The sequence below is a fragment of the Mustela putorius genome, unplaced genomic scaffold, assembly GCF_011764305.1.
Source record: "Mustela putorius furo isolate JIRA1106 unplaced genomic scaffold, ASM1176430v1.1 tig00003858_pilon_pilon_pilon, whole genome shotgun sequence".
Classification (NCBI taxonomy): domain Eukaryota; kingdom Metazoa; phylum Chordata; class Mammalia; order Carnivora; family Mustelidae; genus Mustela; species Mustela putorius.
Genome location: NW_025422010.1, coordinates 7,396,016 through 7,410,239, shown reverse-complemented (window position 1 = coordinate 7,410,239; position 14,224 = coordinate 7,396,016). Strand labels below are relative to the sequence as shown.

Sequence of the window (14,224 nt, the reverse complement as noted above, 5' to 3'; positions counted from 1 at the left end):
CTCCCATCCACACTAAACACAGTTTTCAGGAAACCACAGTTGATCAAACACACAGCAACACACACACATAAATACTCCTCCCTGAATTCTGTACCATGTTCATATTACCTCTCCTTTTCTTAAATATCTTTTCCCTAGTTCACTGCTATTAACCAAACCTGTTAATGAGTGAAAGAGCTAATGCATCACTCCCACCAGATTGATGGGAGCTAGCACTGTAGGTAGCTGGAGCAGTTGGGTGAATGGAGCTGGCTTCTCAGTTTTCTACAAATGTAACAGAAGATTGAAAAAGATGACATTATTGTCTATGTAGAAAATCCCAAGGAATCAACAAAAATACTCTTGGAACTATTAAGTGATTATAGAAAGTTAGCAGGATACAAGGCTCAACAACCCATCTGAATAGACTTGTAATTAGAAAGGATATTGAATCAGTAATAATAATAATATAATAATAATAATAATAATAATAAAAACCTCCTGACCAAAAAAAGCCAGGATCTAATGGCTTCATTGGTGAATTTTACCAAATACTAAGGGAAAAATTAGCACTAATTCTTTAGCACTAATTCTCCAACATTGCCTTGATACCAAAGCCAAAGACACTACAAGAAAAGAACATTTACAGACCAGTATGCCTTATGAATATTGATGCAGAAATCCTCAACAAAATCCTAGAAAACTGAATTAAGGTCATGATTTCAGGGTCCTGGGATCGAGTCCCACATCGGGCTTTCAGCTCAGCAGCGAGCCTGCTTCCCTCTCTCTCTCTCTCTGCCTGCCTCTCAGTCTACCTGTGATCTCTGTCAAATAAACAAATAAAATCTTAAAAAAAAAAAAAAGAAAAAAAAAGAAACATATTTAAAGGATTATATGCCATGACCAAGTGGCATATAAAAATCAGCTGCTTTCCTGTCTAACAGAAATGAACAGCTAGAATTTGAAGTTAAAAAGGACAATACTATTGGGACACCTGGGTGGCACAGTCAGTTAAGTATCTCTTAGTTTCGGCTCAGGTCATGATCTCAGGGTCATGAGACTGAGCCCCATGTCAGGTTCTGTGCTCAGTGTGGAGTCTGCTTGAGATCCTCTCTCCCTTTTACTTGCTCCGCCTATCCACTCTTCTTGCTCTCTCTCAAATAAATAAATAAATCTTAAAAAAAAACACAAAAAATAAAAACACAATAACATTTACATTAGCACCAAAAAAAAAAGAAATTCTTAAATAAATACTAACATAATATGTATAAGATCTGTAAGAAGAAAACTACAAAACTTTGGTGAAGAAAGCAAAGAAGATAATAAATATATGACAGCAACTGAATGACATTTCTTTCTCATTTTAAAAAAGATTTATCCACTTATTTGAGAGAGAGTGTAGGGTCACAGGGAGAAGGAGAAAGAGAGTCTCGAGTAGTCTTCATGCTGAGTGTGGAGCCCAATGTGTGGCTCAATCCCATGACCCTGAGATCATAACCTGAACTGAAACTAAGAGTCAGACGCTTCAACAACTGAGTCATCAGGCACCCCAAAAATGAATTTGCTGAATTGGTTCTGGAATTTCTGGAGTTGACTATCTCATATGTTTAAATTTAAACACATTAATGACTGTTTCTGGAAGTAAAGAGAGAACTAATGGTCCATGGTGTGATCTGATAATAAAGACATGCAAATTACCTGCATTGAATACTCTTAATAAATCACTTATAAAAGACAAGGAGATGAGTGACTGTGTATATAATGTTTTTTTTTTAATTTAAATTCGTTAGTTAACATGAAGTGTCATATTAGTTTCAGGTGTACTAAATATAGTGATTCAACAATTCCATACAATACTTATCACAACAACTACACTTCTTTTTTTTTTTTAAGATTTTATTTATTTATTTGACAGAGATCACAAGTAGGCAGAAAGGCAGGCAGAGAGAGGAGGGAATCAGGCTCCCCACTGAGCAGAGAGCCTGATGTGGGGCTTGATTCCAGGACCCCGAGATCATGACCTGAGCTGAAGGCAGAGGCTTATCGCACTGAACCATCCAGGTGCCCCACAACAAGTACACTTCTTAATCCCCATCACCTCTTTGACCCATCCCCCTACACTTCTCCCCTCTAGTAGCCATCAATTTGTTCTCTACAGTTAAGAGTCTGTTTCTTGGTTTGCCTTTCTTTTTCCCCCTTTATGTTTCTTTGTCTTATTTCTTAAATTCCACATATGAGTGAAATCATATGGTGTCTTTCTCTGACAGACTTATTTCACTGAGCATAAGACTCTCTGGCTTCATCCTAGTCATTACAAATGGCATGATTTCATTTTTATGGCTGAGTCATATTCCATTTTATATATATATATATATATATATATGCATATATATATATAATATTCCATCATACACACACACACACATATGTATATAAAGAAGATGTGATCTTTATCCATTCATTAGCTGATGCACGTTTTGGGGTCTTTCCATAATTTGGCTATTGCTGCTAATGCTGCTATGAATGTCAAGGTGCATGTATACCTTTGAATTCATATTTTTGTATTATTTGGGTAAAAACTCAGTAGTGTGATTGCTGAATCTTAAGGTAGTTCTCTTTTTAACTTTTTGAGGAACCTCCATACTGTTTCCAGAGTGGCTGCATCACTTTGCATTCCCACCAACAGTGGAAAAGTGTTCTTCTTTCTCCACATTCTCACCATTCTGATTGGTGTTAGGTGGTATCTCCTTGTAGTTTTGATTTGTATTTCATTGATGGTGAGTGATGGACATCTTTTCATGTGTCTGTTGGCCATCTGTTGCCTTCTTTTCAAAAATGTCTATTCATGTCTTCTAACCGTTTGCTCACTGGATTATTTGTTTTTTGTTTGTGTGTTGACTTTGATAAGTTCTTTATATAGTTTGGATACTAATACTTTATCAGATATGTCATTTATAAATATCTCCTCCCATTCCATAGGTTGCCTTTTAGTTTTGTTGATTGTTCACTTTGCTATGTAGAAGTTTTTTTTATTTTAATTAAGTCCCAATAGTTTATCTTTGCTTCTGTTTCCCTTGCCTCCAGAAACATATCTAGTAAGAAGTTGCTATGGCAAAGAAGTTATTACCTATGTTATCCTCTAGGATTTTGATGGATTCCTGTCTCACAGTTAGGTCTTTCATCCATTTTGAGTCTATTTTTGTGTATGGTGTAAGGAAGTGGTCCAGTTTCATTCTGCATGTGTCTGTCCAATTTTCCCAACACCATTTGTTGATGAGACTTTTTTCTGTTGGATTTTCTTTCCTACTTTGTCGAAGATTAATTAACCAAATAGTTGTAGGTTCATTTCTGAGTTTTCTATTTTGTTCTATTGACCTATGTATCTGTTTTTATGCTAGTACCATACTGTCTTGATCACTACAGCTTTGTAATATAATTTGAAATCTGGAATTGTGATAACGTCAGCTTTGCTTTTCTTTTTCAAGATTTCTTTGGCTATTTGGGGTCTTCTGTGGTTCAATATAAATTTTAGGATTGTTTCTTGTAGCTCTGTTAAAAATCTTGGTATTTTTACAAGAATTTCATGAAATGTGTAGGTTGCTTTGGATAGTATAGACACTGTAACAACACTTTTTTCTTCTAATCCATGATTATGAGATGTCTTTTCATTTTTTCCACAGTTTCTTTCTTTTATCAGAGCTTTATAGTTTTCAGAGTATAGCTATTTCGCCTCTTTGGGCAGCTTTATTCCTAGGTATCTTCTTGTTTTTGGTGCAATTGTAAATGATGTTGATACCTTAATTTCTCTTTCTGCTGCTTCATTATTGTTGTATAGAAATGGAACAGATTTCTGTACGTTGATTTTCTAACCTGTGACTACTGAATTCATGTTTCAGTTCTCACAATTTTTTTGGTGGAATCTTTCAGATTTTCTATGTAGAGGATCATGCCATCTGCAAATAATGAAAGCTTGACTTTTTCCTTGCTGATTGGGATGCCTTTTATTTCTTTTTGCTGTCTGATTGCTGTGGCTAGTATTTCTAGCACGATGTTGAATAACAATGGTGAGAATGGATATCCCTGACATGTTCCTGACTACAGAGGAAAAGCTCTCAGTTTTTCCCCATTGAGGACATTAGCTGTCGGTTTTTTGTATATGGTTTTTAGTATGTTGAGGTATGTTCTCTCTCAACCTACTATGTTAAGGACTTTTTAAAAAGGTTTTATTTATTTAACAGAAAGAGAGATCATAAGTAGACAGAGCAGCAGGCAGAGAGAGGGGTGGAAGCAGGCTCTCTGCTGAGCAGAGAGCCCAATGCAGTGCTCAATCCCAGGACCCTGAGATCATAACTTGAGCCAAAGGCAGAGACTTTAACTCACTGAGCTACCCAGACACCCCGGATTTTTTTTTTCTAATCATGAATGGGTGTTTACTTAGTTAAATGTTTTTTCTGAATCTATTGAAATGATCATATGGTTCTTATTCTTTCTTTTATTAATGTAGTATATCATTTTGGTTGATTCACAAATACTATACCATGCTTGCAACACAGGAATAAATTCCACTTGATCATGGTGAATGATTCTTTTAATGTACTGTTATATTTGATTTGCTAGTATTTTATTGAAAATTTTTGCATCCATATTCAACAGGGAGACTGACCTATGGTTCCCTTTTTTAGTAGAGTCTTTATCTGGTTTTGGCATCAGGGTAATTCTGGTCTCATAGAAAGAGTTTGGAAATTTTCCTTCCTTTTCTATTTTTTGGAGTAGTTAGAGAAGAATAAGTAATAACTCTTCTTTACATGTTTGGTAGAATTAGCCTATGAAGCCATCCATCTGGTCCTGGACTTTTATTTGTTGGGAGATAATTTTTTTTTAAGATTTTATTTATTTATTTATTTGTTTGTTTATTTATTTTTAAGATTTTATTTATTTATTTGACAGAGAGAGATCACAAGTAGGCAGAGAGGCAGGCAGAGAGAGAGAGGGGGGGAAGCGGGCTCCCTGCTGAGCACAGGAGCCCAACTCAGGGCTTGATTCCAGGACCCTGGGATCATGACCTGAGCCAAAGGCATAGGCTTTAACCCACTGAGCCACCCAGGCGCCCCTGTTGGGAGATATTTTTATTACTGATCCAGTTTCCTTGCTTATTATCTATCTGTTCAGATTTTCTGTTTCTTCCTGTTTCGGTTTTGGTAGGTTTCTGTTTTGGCGGTTTTTTTTGTTTTGTTTTTGTTATTTTTTAAGATTTATTTATTTATTTATTTGTTTATTTTATACAGAGGTAGAGTGGGGGAAGAATGAGAGATTCTCAAGCAAACTTCCCCCTAAGCACACATCATGTGAGGGGCTTGATCCCATGGCCATGAGATCATGACCTGAGCCCAAATCAAGAGTTGGCTGCTTAACCCATTGAGCCCCCCAGGCACCCCTCAGTTTTCATAGTTTATGTGTTTCTGGGAATTTATCTGTTTCTTCCAGGTTCTTTAACTTGTTGGTATATGGCTTTTAACAGTATTCTCTGTGGTGTTAATTGTCATTTCTCTTCTCTCATTTATAATTTTATTTATTTGAGTTCTTTCCCATTTTGTTAAGTCTGGTAGAGGTTTATCAATTTTAATAATTTTTTCAAAAATCCACCTTCTGGCTTCATTAATCTGTTTTGTTTGGAGTTTTTTGTTTGTTTGTTTCTAGATCATGTATTTCTGCTCTAACCTTTATTACTTCTTTCCTTCTGCTGGCTTTTGTCTTCATTTGTTGTTCTTTTTCCAGCTTCTTTAGGTATAAGGTTAGGTTGTTTATTTGAGGGGTTTTTTGGGGTTTTTTTTTAGAGGTTTTTTTGTTTGTTTTTGTTTTTAGGTTTTTTGTTTGTTTGATTTGTTTTTGGTTTTGGTTCTTAAGGTAGGCCTGTAAGTGTATATGGTGTTTGTTTTTTAACATTTTTGAAAAACTAACAAATATAATGAGATTGGCTGGTTGCTCTTATTGTTGCTGGACAAAGTGGTGAGAGAAAATGATGAGCTCAGGTTTTGAATTCCTACCTCAAGCACTACATAAATGACCCCAACTTCCATGTATACACTGAAGGAGTCCCTAATCTCTTGTAGCTGCAGCGCTGAGATTGCTCAAAATCAAACACAGAATCTCACAATCCCAGTATCCTGTGACTGGGTGAATTACAATGCAAATTGAGCCCCTAGACTCACCGGGTGTGTGCTCTTAAACCAAAGTCATAAATTGGGAAGGAATGGGATCTTATAAGTTAGAATGGAGACTGGTAGAAGACCCTGATGAAGCTGGAGACATTGAGCCCTACATTCTGATGAGTCTTCTTTGCCTTTTTATCCTAATGCAAGAAGTATCTCCAACCCTGGCTAGGGGCCTCTCCACTACCATCTGGGGAGGTTAACCCTACATTGCCTGTGGAATGGCCTCCCCTGAGGCAGTGTCATGAAAGACCATGTTGATTCGCCTTAAGACTCACCTCACCTTTTGTTAAGAATGTTCGCATCTATGTTCATGAGAAATCTTAATTTGTAGTCTTCTTCTCTGGTAATTTTGTGGTTTTGAAATTAAAGGTAATGCTGGCCTCAAAAAAAAAAAATGGTGCTAATATCATCTTGAAAAGAAAGAAAAGACCTACTCCACCACCTCCCTTGGCTTCTAGGATTTGACTAGACTCAAACCCAACAGGCCTCTAAAGATGAGATACAAAGTGTGGCCTATGAGGTGGCAATAATCCAAAATAACTGATTGAGTTTTCTAATTTATGCAGACAGAAAGTTAGAGCCCTTGTGCAGGAATGGATGTTAGTGTATGGGATAATGGTAGAAGGAACATAAAGATGGATCAGACTGAATTTATTGATAGGGCTCACTAAGAAGAAATTCTGTATTTAAATGTTGCATTGAGGAGTTAGGATGGGATCTAGCAGTTTATTTAGTTGATTGGTTGAAATGTGGACCAAAAAGTGCCCCACAGTGAGTGAGTTGGAAATGCCAGATCTGTCTTGGTTTAATGTAGAGGAAGGGACTCAAAGGCTTAGAGAGATTGGAATGTTATAGTGGATTTACCATATAAGACCTGCTCACTCACTCTGGGGGTCCCTAAGTCACACATTTCAGTACTACTATAAGAAATAAATTTGTGAGGGGGGCCCCAGAATCCTTGAAGTACTCTGTGATCACTCTTCTATGTTGATCACACCTTACAGTGGGGGCTGTGGTCACTGAATTGAAAAAACTAAATGCAATGGGAATAATTAGACCCTGGGGTGGCAGGACCAAGTGGGATGATGTCTCAACCACTATGGGCAAAGAAAGTGTGGCTACTGTCATGGACAGCAGAGTCAAAGCAGCAATCAGAATATGTCTGACTCATATAGACTTATGGTGTTGACTGGTTCTCTGGCATTCTTATAAGTGAAAGAGATAGAAAGCCTATTAAATTCTTACTTGATCTGTATAAGTAGAAAAGAACTGGATCAAAGAAAAAAAACTAACATGGATCATAACAACAGTCATAGCCCTTCTAATAATTCCCAGACTTTAACAAGTTTATTGTCCCAGAACCTCTTGAATGAAAAGAGGCTTGGTACTCTTGAGAAAGGACCACTGTGAAAATTTTATATTGTTAATCTTTTTTTTCCCAGCCTTCCCCAAATAAACCTACAGACACCAATGCGGGGCTTGAACTCACAACTCTGAGATCAAAACATGAGCTGAGATTGAGTCAGATGCTTAACCAGCTGAGCCACCCAGGTGCCCCAAACCTACAGATTTTTACCAGGGTATCTGCATTGAGGCAAAGGAAATAATTGAAATTTGGGGGGCTACTCAACATTAATTCTAAATGACATTAATTTTAGGAGATCCCACATATCACTGTGGTCCACCAGTCAGAGAGTAGGGCTTATGGAAGTCAGATGAGCAATGGGGTTTTAGCTCAGGTTTCTCACAGTAGGCTTAGTAGGTCCCCAAACCTACCTTGTTATTTTCCCAGTAATAGAAAATATAATTGGAATATATTTATCAGCTGACAGAATACTCACATTAGTCCCCTGACTTGTGGAGTAAGGGCTATTATGGTGGGGAAAGCCCAGGAGAAGTCTACTACAAGTGCCTCTAAATAATACACAAAAAGTAATACCACATTTCTGGAGGTATTGAAATGATTAGTGCCATCATCAATGACTCGAAAGATGCAGAGGTAGTGATTCTCACCACATCCCATCCAACTTTTCTATTTGGTCTATGCAGAAGACAGATTAATCTTGGAGAATGAAAGTGGATTACCGTAAGCCTAACCATGTGGTGACTCCAGTCATAACTGTTGTACCATATATGGTTTCATTGTTTAAATAAATCAGTTCATCTTCTGGTACCTAGTATGAAGCTATTGATCTGACAAAGGACTTTTTCTCCACCCCTGTCATTAAGGATTTTCAGAAGCAGTTTTCTTTTAGCTGGCAAGGCCAGCAATACATCTTCATTGCCCTAATTCAGAGCTATATCAACTCCCTACCCCTGTGGCATAATGTAATTAACAAGAGGACTATCCTTCAGAAATAAAGGAGACTTTATTTCTTAGACTTTTTTAGACAAATGAGAGCTGTGAGTGTTCACCACTAGAATTTCCTTACGATGCCAAAGAGAACACCTGAAATGAAAGCATGCAAACTAACATCATGAAAATACATGAAAGCATAAATCTCTCACTATAAAGGTAAGAATAGGGGCGCCTGGGTGGCTCAGTGGGTTAAGCCGCTGCCTTCGGCTCAGGTCATGATCTCAGGGTCCTGGGATCGAGTCCCACATCGGGCTCTCTGCTCGGCAGGGAGCCTGCTTCCTCCTCTCTCTCTCTCTGCCTGCCTCTCTGCCTACTTGTGATCTCTCTTTGTCAAATAAATAAATAAAATCTTTAAAAAAAAAAAAGGTAAGAATATAGTCTAATGCAGAATACTCTAATAGTATAATGGTATGCAAATTACTTTTAACTGTAGTATTAAAGTTAAAAGACAAAAGTATTAAAATATAGCTGTAATAGGTTGTTAACAGATACAAAATATATAAAAGATGTAAGCTGTGAGGGGCACCTGGATGGCTCAGTGGGTTATGCCGCTGCCTTTGGCTCAGGTCATGATCTCAGGGTCCTGGGATCGAGTCCCGCGTCGGGCTCTCTGCTCAGCAGGGAGCCTGCTTCCTTCTCTCTCTCTCTGCCTGCCTCTCAGTGTACTTGTAATTTCTCTCTGTCAAATAAATAAATAAATAAAAATCTTAAAAAAAAAAAAGATGTAAGCTGTGACGTCAATAATACAAAATGTGGGAGGAGAAATTAAAGTGTAGTTTTTTATAGGTCAACATTAAGTTGCTATCAGCTTTAAAATATTGTTATAGTAAAACTATATATAGTATAGTAAAGAGGTTTTTAGGGGTACCTGGGTGGCTCAGTGGGTTAAAGCCTCTGCCTTCAACTCAGGTCATGATCTCAGGGTCCTGGGATCAAGCCCTGCATCAGGCTCTCTGCTCAGCAGGGAGCCTGCTTCCTCCTCTCTCTCTCTGCCTGCCTCTCTGCCTACTTGCAATCTCTGCATGTCAAGTATAGTAAAGAGGTTTTATGTAAACCTCATGGTAACCACAAGGGGAAAAAAAGTGGTATGTACACAAAATATAAGGAGAAAGGAATCCAACCACACCAAAACAGAAAAATCATCAAGTCACAAAGGAAGACAAGAGAGGAAGAAAGAGACAAGGGATCTACAAACCACTCAGAAAACAGTTAACTAAATGGCAGTAAGTTCTTACCCATAAATAATGAATTTAAATGTAAATGGATTAAATTCATAAATCAAAAGATATATAGTATTTGAATTGATTTTTAAAAGTATCTAAAACTATATGTTGCCTATAAGAGACTCACTGTACTTATATAGTGATAAAATAGACATTAAGTCAAAAACTATATAAAAGACAAATGTTGCTATGTAATGTAAAGGGGTAATTCTATCAAAAGGATATAATATTTGTAAATACTTATGCACCTAATATCAAAGCACCTAAATATATAAAGCAAATATTAATAGACCCAAGGGAAGAAATAGACAGTGATACAGTATTACTAGGGGACTTCAGTACTCCACTTTCAACAATGGATAGATCATCCAGACATAAACACAATAAGGAAAATCAAACTTTTTAAAATTTATTTTTATTTTATTTATTTTATTTTTTTATTTGACAGACAGAGATCACAAGTAGGCAGAGAGGCAGGCAGAGAGAGAGGAGGAAGCAGGCTCCAACTTGAAAAACATTGTATACCAAATGGACCTAACCAACATATATGTATATAGAACATTCCATCCAACAAGAGCAGAATACACACTCTTCTCAAGTGCTCATGAAACATTTTCCAGGATGAATCATATATTAGGCCACAAAACAACTTAAGAAGATCAAAATCATATCAAGTGTCTTTTTTGACCACAACGGTATGAAACTAGAAATCAATAACAAGAAGAAAACTGGAAAATTCACAAATATGTGGAAATTCAACAATGTGCTCCTAGAACAGTAAATGGGTCAAAGAAGAAATCAAAAGGGAAATTAAGAAATATTTTGAAACAAATAAAAATGGAAACACAACATATCACAACAGTCAGATGGGACAATCTTTATATTCCCTGGAAACCCCAAGTGCAGCTTTGAGGACTTCAAGGAGCCATGAATACTCAGACAATTATACAGTGATGAATGTAGTGCTTCCTGTGTGCCAGGTGATTATATTACTTCTATATCTATGTGATATCATATCATTCCTTTGAGAGAAGGATGGGAAGCAGAGAGGTTGAACAGTTACTCTAATTCAGCAAGGTGGTGCCTGGCACAGCTGAACCCTGTCCCAAGTGTCTCATGCTGGCTCTCACATCCATTTTCACCATGACAGCCTTGTCTTTTACTATGTAGCTATGCCTCACATGGAGATTTGGGCAGAGGAAGGCCTAGAAGTTCTAAGCTGTAATTTGTCATTTCTGACCACATCACTGTGCTCTTCCACAGGCTTTGCTCCTTGGGACAGTGTGTCTTCATGCCTTGTTGGTCAGGAACTGTAGACTCTACAGATTGATTCAAGTTCAATGCCAAATGCTGGGGAAAAGCCAGGAAACTATGGGGTTCTCCCAAGGTCTGAACACTAAATAGAAACTCACACAGGGAGCGACAGCGATGCAAGATGGCAGCCACAATGGTCTCAGGAGTAAAAGTACCTTGCAATTTTTGACTGTTGGAAGAACTGGAAGAAGGCCAGAAAGAAGTAGGAGTTGGCACAGTTAGCTGGGGTCTAGAAGCTGACAAAGACATGACACTTACAAGATGAACAGGGATGATAATTGGGCCTCCAAGAACAATTTATGAAAACTGAATTTACAGCCTTAAAATAGAATGTGGACCTAAATACCCAGAAGCACCCCACCTTTGTAAGATTTGTAACAAAAATTACTATGAATGGAGTTAATAGTTCTAATGGAGTGATAGACCCAAGAGCCATATCAGTGCTAGCAAAATGGCAGAATTCATATAGCATCAAAGTTGTCCTGCAAGAGTTCCAGCACCTAATGATGTCTAAAGGAAACATGAAACTCTGTCAGCTGCCTGAATGACAGTGTTATGGCAATTAATCAAAAAGAGAAACTACAGACCCTCCCTCACTTCCCCATTCGATTTAAGCAGTAATTTTCCATAGTTACATTTTCTAGATATGTCTTGTAGAACTCAAATCACCAGAAAGGAAGCTCCCATTCAAAGGCAATTTATCTTAAGATATTGTAAATGATACTAATTTTTTGTCCATTTGAAATATAGAAGTTGTGCTATAACAAAAAAAAGAAAGAAAGAAAGAAAGAAAGAAACTCACACAGACCCCTCTGTCTTTTATTTTCCACCCCATCCCCCATACTCCGTTAGCACCACAAGTAGTTATTTCTACCCTGACTTCATCTTTCATAAAATTGTAACTCTTATACTCCCACAGGTGTTTACATGTTTTACCATGATATGTATTTTTTTAAATGTGGGTTTGTTTCACATTAATTTCATAAGTAAGAAGATAATTTATAACTGTGGCTTATTAAAACCAAAAATTTTGGGTGCCTGGGTGGCTCAGTGGTTAAGCCGCTGCCTTCGGCTCAGGTCATGATCTCAGGGTCCTGGGATCGAGTCCCGCATCGGGCTCTCTGCTCAGCGGGGAGCCTGCTTTCTCCTTTCTCTCTCTCTGCCTGCCTCTCTGCCTACTTGTGATTTCTCTCTGTCAAATAAATAAATAAAATCTTTAAAAAAAAAAACTAAAAATTTTTTAAAAGGAAAAATCATCTTGGATTCTTTATTACTATAAAGTGCACTTTAGTGCTAGCCAATTTCACAATCTTATAATGGAGAAAACATAATAAATTAAAATGTTTGGGTGAATTTTAAAGGACATCAGTTACTGTGGGGCACCTGCATGATCCAGTTGGTTAAAGGTGAGACTCTTGATCTCAGCTCAGGTTTTGATGTCAGGGTCATCAGTTCAAGCCCCACATTGGGCTCCTCACTGAGCATTTCAATTACTGATGTTCTCATTATTTAACACATGAATAATTTTATGAAAAATATATTTATGGGGTGCCTGGGTGGCTCAGGTGTTTAAGCGGCTGCCTTTTGCTCAGGTGATGATCCCAAGGTCCTGGGATCAAGCCCGAATTGGGCTCCCTGCTCAGTGGAGAGCCTGCTTCTCCCTCTCCCTCTGCTGCTCTGCCTACTTGTGCTTTCTCGCTCTTTCTGTCAAATAAATAAATAAAATCCTTAAATATATATACACATATATTTATATAACAATCTACTAAGAAGTGGTGTAGGGAAAACTAGATATCCATCCACATCCAAAAGGATGAAACTGGACCCTCAAAAACTACCTTGAAATGGGTTAAAGTAGGGGTGCCTAGGTGGCTCTATTAGATAAGCAAAAGACTCCTATTTCAGGTCAGGTCATGATCTCATAGTCATGTGATCAAGCTCTGTGTTGGGCTCACCTGGGCATGGAGCTTGGTTAAAATTATTTATCTCCCTCTGCCCTTCCCCACATCTCTGTCTTTAAAAAAAAAAAAAAGGAAAAGAAAAAATATGGATTGAAGAGGTAAATATAAGACATGAAATCACAAAACTCCTAGAAGAAAATATAAAGAAACAGCTATTTAACATTGGTCTTGACAATGATTTCTTTGGATATGACCCCAAAAGCACAGGCAACAAAAGCAAAAATTAAAAAGTGTGACTCTTCTTATCCACCATGATCAGGTGGGATTCATCCCTGGGCTACAAGGATGGTTCAACATTCACAAATCAATCAATGTGATACAACAAATTAATATGAGAAGAGAGAAGAACCACATGGTCCTCTCAATTGATGCAGAAAAAGCATTTGACAAAATCCAGCATCCGTTCCTGATTAAAACGCTTCAAAGTATAGGGATAGAGGGAACATTCCTGAACCTCATCAAATCTATCTATGAAAGACCCACAGCAAATATCATCCTCAATGGGAAAAAGCTTGCAGCCTTCCCGTTGAGATCAAGAACAAGACAAGGATGCCCACTTTCACCACTCTTGTTCAACATAGTATTAGAAGTCCTAGCAACAACAATCAGGCAACAAAGAGAAATAAAAGGTATCCAGATTGGTAATGAAGAAGTCAAACTCTCTCTCTTCACAGATGACATGATTCTTTATATGGAAAACCCAAAAGACTCCACCCCCAAACTACTAGAACTCATACAGCAACTCAGCAACGTGGCAGGATACAAAGTCAATGTGCAGAAATCAGTGGCTTTCTTATACACTAACAATGAAAATACAGAAAGGGAAATTAGAGAATCGATTCCATATACTATAGCACCAAGAACCATAAGATACCTGGGAATAAACCTAACCAAAGAGGTAAAGGATCTGTACTCAAGGAACTACAGAACACTCATGAAAGAAATTGAAGAAGACACAAATAGATGGAAGACCATTCCATGCTCTTGGATTGGAAGAATAAATATTGTTAAAATGTCTATACTGCCTAGAGCAATATATACTTTTAATGCCATTCCGATCAAAATTCCACTAGTATTCTTCAAAGAGCTGGAGCAACTAATCCTAAAATTTGTATGGAATCAGAAGAGACTGCAAATCGCTAAGGAAATATTGAAAAACAACAATAAAGCTGGGGC

At 37.5% G+C, this 14,224-nt stretch overlaps 1 pseudogene; it reads left to right on the top strand.

The window, feature by feature from the left end:
• Nucleotides 1-11,208: 11,208 nt before the first annotated feature.
• On the top strand, nt 11,209-11,653 carry LOC101679522 (annotated as a pseudogene).
• The last annotated feature ends 2,571 nt before the right edge of the window (nt 11,654-14,224 follow it).